The following is a 9,549-nucleotide window of genomic DNA, read 5'->3' on the forward strand; positions in this document are numbered from 1 at the left end:
GTGATCATCGACGCTAAGCTGCACATCCAGAATGGTAGATTCGTCAGCGCACTTTATTGATGACGCCCACTGAGCGATTATCTGTGGGCAGACGAACTGCGGCAAAACAGTCTTCGTGCTGGACCTGCTTGAGGGCCCTTTTCGCGGTTTCTTTCATCACATTGTGATCCTGTGCCCCACTCTTAAGCATAACGAGGCGTACCGGTGGCGATGGATACGGTCTGACCCTGAGGTCTATTGTTTTGATCCCGGCGAGCGGCTCAACGAATGCATGAGAGCTTTCTACAGATTGTTCGAGGGGGAGCCCACCCTATACACCATCGATGATTGTAGCGCGTTGGAGGCGATGAAGAAGAAACAAAAAGAGCTGTCATTCATGGCTTTCTCGGGCCGTCATGCAAAGCAAAGCGTCTGGGTCCTCACTCAGAAATACAACGCCGTCCTCAAAGACTTTCGCGAGCAGACAAGGTGGGTGGCTTTATTCCACTGCAAAGATCGGCACTTGTTCAACGAATGCCTGGAGGAGAACCACATCATCGAGGCCGAGAGCGAAAAGGCAGAGGTTCGACAGAAGCTCAAGAACAATCCGCATTCTAAGCTCCTCCTAATGACTGATACGCCCTCCACATCTAAGACTATATATTAGACGTAGGCGCCCCTACGTATTAAGCATGGACAACGAGTGGGTGGGCAGGTCAAGAGATATCTGGGAAAAGACGTAAAAGCCGCTGAGATCGACGCCATGAGCGACGAAGACGTTGAAAGGCTGCACTCCCGGTACGAGGCTAAGCTCGGTGCGCGGATGGTTAACGGTCTCGGAAGTATATTCTTGAGATCATATGTAAGGGCGGCCAGCTGGCTCCTACCCATCCCACCCGAGAATCGACCAAGGCTCATGGCACAGCTCGCCACCGACCCATTTGTTGAACAGGCGCTTAGCAGTGCAAGCTGCTGGCGATACTACTGCTATGGTAAGTACTTAGCACCGTTAACCATGACACTGACCACTACTGAGCACTGCTCATTTGAACACCACTGCTGTCCTAGAAATGATGATCCAGAGGAACATGAGTACAACGAATCCGGAAGGCCTGAAGGAAGTGGAGGGGGTGACAGCGGATTCTACGAATGAGGGCCCTGCGAAGAATCCCCAAAAAGTCGCTGCGGGTCGAGCTGGTGCTGCAGCGAGAAAGGCCAAGACTGAAAGGCTCAAGGACGAGCTTTGTGGGGCAAAGGCTGCTTTGCTTGGCGATTCCACCAAGAAGGAACCGGATTCTACGAAGAAACAGCCGAAGGAACCGGATTCTACGAAGGCACCCGACTGGAGGGCGCCCCTGGCGTTATTAGGCGTTGGCAGCCTTACAGTGCCAGTGTTGCTAAGCGTATAGCCTCTATACAGCACGAGGTGCAGACATTACGCCGCATGCAGCGCCGCAAGAAAAGAATCTCCATTTGAATATACGTCGCGACCCTTTCTATATAGAGCAGCATGTCTACACCAGCTAGTGACGGAAAAGTGTTAGTCAATGCGGTCTACCACGCCGCTGGGGTCTCTCTCCTGGCTACTGGGTACGCTCGTCTCGGCCAGATGTTCCTGAAAAGAGCCCTCCCGAAGCTGGGCTTAACACCCCGTGACGTCGGCATGGTCATTGTAGATGTAGACCTGGCCGTGTTTTCGAAGGAACTGCTAATTATACAAGGGCTTCTTCCTCCCAATATAATCCAGTAGTAATGGCCTCCGTCGCAATGATTTTAGGCGGCGCCCTCGTAAACGCTTCGGCCTTCAGCGGGAACAGCTATATGTTTTCGATGCTGAGGAGTTCCGGTGTTGACGAAGAGCGGAGGCACCATGACCGCGCTGTAGAGCAGCTCCAAGCCGCCCAGGAAAAATGGGCCCGAAAGCGCACTGAGCGCTTGGACTGGATCAACGATGAACTCCGCCGCCAAGGACAAGCTGTCCAAACGTTCCGGGATGTCGACGCTGCAATCCGCGAGTATTCTAGGGTCACGGGCAAAACCCTTACACACGACGCACGCGAGGCGCTGCTGGGCTCAGAGCCACAGCTCTCCAATTTCAATGTGCCTAGTGAAGATCAAAAACACCGCGATATGACCTTCGTCATCAGGGGGATGTGTGTGGTTGGGGGTGTGAGTTACGGAATCGCAAAACTCACCAAGTAATCCGAACTAACTGTGCCGGACTCGCCATCGAGCTCCTCGCCGTATGGCAGGCACGATCTTAGTAGTGAGGTGGTTCTGCGCACGTAAATACGCCTCGACGATTAACATCTTTTTCGTCGCAAATCTGTTAGAGGGCTGCTAGAATACCTTGATGACATGGCTAGTAAGGTGTCTGCTCGCCTGGCAAATATCTACTACAGCCCTCGTGGGTACTGGATGGGCCGCGCGGACATCCAGAAACTTGCCACTGCGGCTAAAGTCTCCGAAGATGTGGTCCGGGCCTGGCTGAAAAAGCAGGCTGTCTGGCAGATATACCTGCCTCGTCCCCGAAAAATACCGAGGCCTATGTTCGATGTTTCCACGCGGAATGACATCCACCAAGCCGATCTTGTATTTCTACCACATGATCGGCAAGGCCGGAAGTTGTATAAGTACGCGCTGACAGTTGTTGATGTCGCTTCTCGCAACAAAGAGGCGGAACCTCTGGCTACTAAAGATTCCAAAAAAGTCGCTGATGCTCTCTCTCGCATTTACAGGCGGGGACCCCTTCGATGGCCGAAGCTTCTCCAAGTAGGCCGCGAGTTTATGGGTGCGCTGGGCCAACTGCTGGCCAAACACGATGTCACAGTCCGCCGATGCCGCGTGGATATCCACTGAGACCAAGGCATAGTGGAGCGTTTCAACCGTACTCTGGCTGAGCGGCTCGGTAGATATCAGTACGCCCAGGAGATGCGCCTCCCTCCAGAACACCAGTCCACTGAATGGGTGGCTCGGCTGCCCTCTGTTGTGGCCGCTCTGAATAACGAGACAACGAGGCTGATCGGTAAAAAGCCGAAAAACGCCATCAAGGCAAAGGGGGTGCCCCATAAACCTTCCTCGGCGGTTGCTTATAGTGCCTCCCGATACTCAGCTTTCCCCGGATGGGGTTCTACGGTAGTTCCTAGATGTCCCATCCTGCCGTCAAGGAGGCGTATGGCCATAAGCCAAGGTGTGGACACCATCTTCGGCGATCCAGCGGTTACTATCGAAGGGGGACAGTGAGACCTTATTCAGGTGCTGCCCATAGATATGGTGGCGCTCTGATCGCAGCACGTCCATACCGTGTCGGAAGATCTTTTTCTCGAAGAGGGCCTCTTTATACTGCTTATGGGGGATGTGCTTTTCCACAACTCCCTTTTTCACACCCTTGGCCTTCTTAATGTTGGCTCCACCTGCCTCCAGAATGGAGTACATCTTGGGACGCAGACCAATGTATTTGGCCATCTGCCGCCCCGCGCACTCAGTCTTGGGGAGTCATATTCATGGCTATAGCGTTGGCTAAAACATCTTTGATTTCCTGCTCCTCCTGTTGGAGAGCTCTGAGGAAGTGTTCCGTCGCGTTAGGGCCTCTTTATTCCACGGGGCGTTTTGTGTGGCCGTCGCAACGCACCACAACATAGCAGTAACTGCAGGACTCGTGGTGCTGAGTGCTGCTCTCTGTGGGGTTGGGCGGCGGGCCTTCAACCTTTTTGGTCAGAGCCTCGAAGTCGGCATATATGATGAACGGAGCCGGTAGCTGTTTGTGGTGGTTCTGAAAGGTGAACTTGTTTTCCACCCTCACCGCCGTCTGGCCAATCCCTCGGCATTCCGGTTTATGTGCCTCGAGCAGGTCCTCCCTTGTGTAACCGTGTAGACACCGCTCACAGAAGTGTTTGCAATGGTGTGCCTTACTTTCTTGGAACAGGAGACGATTGAGATCTTTTATCCACGTATAATGGTATTTGCCTGCCTTCCCAATCAGCAGCAGATTGATTTGGGGCGTGTGGCTGGGCTGCTTGCTGAAGCGATGCACGATCACGCCTTTGTCCCACCCGAACACGTTGATGGCAAGGTCCTTCTTTTCCTCCCCTTTAGGGATCTGAGAGATGGGCTTGGGGGCGTCGATCCCACTAAAGTCAAGACCATCATTGGTGGGATACTTTGTTGGTCTCTGAGGGTCCCAAGCGGCTGGAAATAAGGCAGATCGGAGTGCCCATCGGAGGCAGTCGTCTTTGTTTTTCACATTGATGACTGCTTTCTTGTTACTCACAGCTGCAGGTAGGAGGATGTAGGACCCGCCTCTCAGTGACTGATACCTTGCAATGTCAAGCCAGAGTGTTTGCACGCTATTGACAACCCACCCTGACTCTCGCTGTGTCCATTTTTCCAGCACCTCCTGGATGGTGGGGAAGGCCTTATCTAGAGCCCCGTCAATGTCACCAGCCTTTTAGAGGGCCTCCTGTTTGCTGTGGAGTACTGGGCTGGTATACTCTTCACTGCCATCGGCGTTGCCCTTTCTCAATTGAACCCTGAGGCCTAGTTGGAACTTAACCCCGTTGAGTGCCAGGATCTCTTCTTCTAGCTTCTGGCGAAAAATGGCTCGAATTTCTTCTAAGAAGGCTACTGGGTCCGTCCAAACGCCTTCGGGTACGTTCATCTGCCAGACCCGGAGGAGATTCCTTATGGCCCTGCCGGTGTTAATGAATTTTAGTTTCTCTTCACCTAGCACTTCATCCAACTCCTCGTTACTGAGGATGTTCTTGATGCTTGCTTCAACTTCTCGTTGCTGAGGGGGTTCTTAACGTCTTGCTTCTACTCCTCGTTACTTTGGGAGGTCTTGATGTCTTGCAGCCGCTTCAACTCAGCCACAGCCGTTTTATACCTGTCGAGGATCCCCTACAGTCCTTCCAATGCAATGTGGGACCGTGGGTACTTGGGCCGCACACCTAGGAGCGTCTGAAACTCCTCCGGTAGTGCTCGCGCTTTTTTATGGTGGTTTATTGTACGCGTCGATATCATCATTATACTAAAAACATCAACTCTCTAATTGTAAATTTCGATAGCCGCCAGCCGTTTGAACTCATCTAAGAAAGCTTTGAGCCTCCGCTGTCTTTCACGCGTCTGGACCCTATTATATCCGCAGGCCATGCAAAGCCGAAGTCGGTTTTTAACACCCCGACCACAGCTAATACAGGGCTTGGTGCCAAGACCCTTGCGCAGACGGTTTAGGTGAACACCACAGTACTCCCCCATACAACTCTTACCACAGAGCTCCATGAAACCGATGGGTAGCCACCGGCAATTATTATAACCCTGTGGCATGTTGTTGTTGTATACACAATTGGTGTAGAAGCATATCTGAGCAATGGGTATGTCTAATAGAACCCCAGACGGGGCTGGGGGCCTCTATTTGCCAAGGGGAGGGTGCGCCAGAACCCTCCTTCCCTATACTACTATGTTTATATCTTTTCACGGGAAGGAGCTGGAAGCCTCCATTTGCCAAATGGAGGGTGCGCCAGAACTCCTATTCCCTATACTACTCTGTAGTCAGTGTTGTTTTACGCTAAACTCAAGAATTTTCTTAATTACGCGATGGTACTCATCGTTGATGGAGACCGGATTGCTCGTTCAAACCATTGGCCATTAACTGACGAACTTTTATACATGTGATTTACAGAGTAGGCCATGCTGACGTATGGTGTACAACGAATGTACAGCGCAGACGACCACGCTTGTTGTAACTCCAGTCAAGAGCGGTGAGAGCAGGGTAATTTACCAGTTTCCTGTCCCAGGAACTGGTTTGAATCCCCACAACGTGTGCCCTGGTGACTAAAAAAGCAAACGCCTGAACCACTCTGCCGCGGCCTGCTCCAAAATTGATGCATTATGAACTTTCAATTGGAAGCATATAACTCCCAACCTTATAGTACTGGAAGATGCCACACAGAACCAAACGACATGCACGATTTGGATACACTCAGCACCTCAATCATAACTCCAGAATCTATAAATCTGGAATGGAGATTCATGATCGTAACAAAGTACACTGCACCAGTTCAGAGTTGTAGTTCAATGACCATCTGCCAGATATATAACCTACTGTTGCCAGCACAAAGAATGCGAAAGGGGTCAACTTTAAATGACTACCATGGAAAGAACACAGGCCTGATTTGTCAATTGACAGATTCAGGCGTTGGTGTTGTGTCGTCTGGAAGACGTAAACGCTTCAGTTGCTAAACTATATCAGTTCACAATTAGTGCAAGAGAACTGTCAAAAATTTAAATTCTAAAACGTGATTTTAATTGGTTCAAATGTTTCATCAGGTGTCAATATTTCGTTTCGACTTCTGAGCATTTAATTTAGAATTTTGTTATACTATACGCGATTCAAAGAAATGTTCAACTAGTGAGTCATTTTATAATGCAAACTTCCCCCGGGATGTGCCCGGTTTCCTCCCACCATAATGCTGGCCGCCGTCGTACAATTGAAATATTCTTGAGTACGGCGTAAAACACCAACCAAATAAATAAATAAATACTATGCAAACTGTCAAAGTGTCTATACAAAGTCTTCATAAATATGAATACATTTCCCAATATTAATGAGTAATCCATAAATACTAATCAAAGTTTATAAAGAAAAGGAAAATGACCCTAATTGACTGACCGCAGTAAATAATTCCCATAACAGCATCTTGATCATGCAGCATATAATACAACCTGAGTGGGGAGTGGAGCCATGTTACTATAAACAGGCAGCGCGGTACTGAGAAATTATGGGAAATAATTATTCGTCCGGAAGTCACGATCAGCATGACGATCGTTATTGATACAACTGGTATTTTACATCTGGCCCCAACTGACCATAAAGACTTTGGTATCTATGCCTAGCAACTTCGGACGAGTGAATATGTATAGAATGTTTGGGTTTTATCGTGACACGTCCTATCCCTGTCAACTTATTAAATATTTTATCACAGTGCATCGCAGTGGGCTTGCCTATAAAAAGAGATATCCTGGAAATGAGAAGTGGGACTGCTTCAGTAATTGAATGCAACATTCAGTGCGCATTAGAGAACGTAAGTTGGGAATCGTAAGATGAGAGCGTGACATACTTTTCCCGATGTCTTGCTGTACACGCACACGCACAAACGCGGGCACACGTATATGTGCCAAGTAGAAATAAATCTCGTTTTGTAGACTGATTTTTTATTTATTTGAAATGCTGTAAAACAGTACGTGTGAACATGTATAAATTTAAAATTAGATAATGACACTCTTTTTCTCTGTGTGCACATCAAGACGGTTTCTGTTTACTTAGCCAAGTGACAGCATCGCGTCATTCAGTTTTCGCATGTCCGATAATCTGCTTACGGAAAGTTCTTTCTTGCAATAGTTGAAGAAGAAATCTGGACACTGAAAGATAAAAAAATAAAACTGTGTTGGCTTTACTCTGGAGGTGGTGAACTCTCAAGCGTATACGTAAAAACAATTTTTGCAGTCAATTCTTCGCTTTGCATTAATTGTCAGTTCATGAGTTTGCATGATGGCGCTGAGTGTTGGAATATTCAAACTTCATTGGATATACGAGTGAAGCCAAAGAATTCAAACTAAAAAACTTCCCCTGCTTAATTTAAAAAAACCCAATTTTATCCTCCAAACATACTAACATGCCAAAGCAAATTTCCACAGCCTGATAACACATAAATAATTCAAACATTTAAGCTACTGAGTTAGTAAAACTGACCTTGTTATAGAGAAAAAATAAAAAGTGTAGATCCACAGCAGCCAATCGTTTTAGTGATTTGTTCCTACAACAGAGAAGAAACAAATGCATTGAAAATGTCCTCTTCCAATGCAATGTTTATACAAAAGTTATAAAATTGATTTATCTAATGCTGACCGCAGTCGTATAAGTGAAATATTCTTGAATGAGACGGAAAACACCCAAAAAAATCAAATAAATAAGTAAATAAATATAAGTTGTAGTCACAGAGAATATGAGGTATGTTTTGTAATATCCATATACATTTTAATGGTTGGCACTCACGCGTACAGCTCATGTTCAGTCAACCAAATCGTTATCTCTTTCTTCGTCCATTCCCGGATGTCTACACCAGCTCGATCAAGGGAATCCGTATCCTTTACCTTAAACGACAAGTTAACATTTGCTGTATAAAGAGCTGAATAGAAAACCACATCGAAAAAAATAAACATTGGAAATTGTTTTCAAAGTACTTTTTTATTTTGACCCAGATGTACCTCTTCGTCCTAATGTAAAAATGAATTTTAACACTTAAATTAGCTCAGTCAGATTGGTTAGCCTATTTTCGTCAGCAACGCCCGATTTCTACAAATTGAAAGCAAAACTGTAATACATCGAAGAATAAATCTGTAACCTTGGCAACGAAAATCTCGATTTTACGCCCAACAATAATATTTCAGATGCTTACATATGTCCAGTCTATATCCATTTTCCCGTTCTTTCTGTCCAGAAATAACTATGTATTCCTATGCATTCCTGTTCATCTCTCTCTCACACATGGCTTTCTTTCTTTTAGCCGGTCGCCTATATCCAGCTGTCTATCCATCAGTCATACTCGCTACAAAAATTTCCTTTAGTCATTGACAAGTAACAACACAAGCTCTACACATCAATAAGTTGAAAGTCCATGTTCTTGCAAAGAAAATGAAGTTAGAACACTTTCCTCTAATTTATATTATTATACCTCATAGAGTTATTCTCCGTTTCCATTTGTCGAAAGAGGGTCACATGATATTCGGCAAAACACGAGGGCTTCGCCCTCGTTGAATATCACTTCTATCAAGCTGACAATTGTCCCGCCTCACAGCCTGCTCTGTTTGTATAATGTTAAACTCTAGAAGCCTTGTTTCGACACCAAGAATTCATTGCCTCCAGCGAAGTCACAACTATTCAGAAACCAGTGACATGCTAGATATTGGGCGGGGTTCAATATGCTTTGACAAAGTGCCCCACCCATTACCTAAACTACTGTTCACTTAAATTTAAACCCTGTTTCTCACTCTGTCATATCTGACATTGTTCGCACATTTTAGTATAATTTAACCTTCATAAATTAGTTTTATCTCTCGTTGTACATGATCTCTATGGCAGTATGGTTTTAGAGTTGCATGTTAGGAAATTCTGTTGCGACAAAAAATGTAGTCTATTCGCTGGGACAGTAATGTAGCTGCGTTACTGCGTGGAATTGGTTTCAACAGCATGTACATGCAGCTATTCCAAAACAAATTACACTCCATGCCTATTGCCCAGCATGCCACTTATTTCTGAATAACAATGAGTTCTTGGTGTTGAAACCAGGCTTATTAAGTTTAACATTATGAATTATAAAAGTAGTCTAACTGCATTTTCCTTGCAGTAATATAGATGTAAAACATATCGATATGTAGAGCTTATGATGTTACGTATCTCTAAAGGAAGGCAATTTTGGTAGCCAGTATGGCTGGTTATACATAAAACTGAATACAGGCAACTGGCTAATAGAAACAGAGTACAGCTTATATAGCATAACAAGTTTCTCTGCTCTG

The 9,549-nt window shown here is 46.3% G+C and overlaps 1 long non-coding RNA gene across 1 annotated transcript; it reads right to left on the minus strand.

Moving 5' to 3' along the window:
- Positions 1-7,326: 7,326 nt before the first annotated feature.
- On the minus strand, positions 7,327-8,046 carry LOC135472871 (uncharacterized). The gene is made up of 3 exons (XR_010444561.1): positions 8,030-8,046; positions 7,727-7,790; positions 7,327-7,395 (listed from the first exon to the last, which is right to left on the minus strand). It is a non-coding gene; the product is annotated as an uncharacterized LOC135472871 (long non-coding RNA).
- Between the last annotated feature and the right edge of the window lie 1,503 nt (positions 8,047-9,549).

Source organism: Liolophura sinensis, chromosome 8, assembly GCF_032854445.1.
Source record: "Liolophura sinensis isolate JHLJ2023 chromosome 8, CUHK_Ljap_v2, whole genome shotgun sequence".
NCBI lineage: Eukaryota > Metazoa > Mollusca > Polyplacophora > Chitonida > Chitonidae > Liolophura > Liolophura sinensis.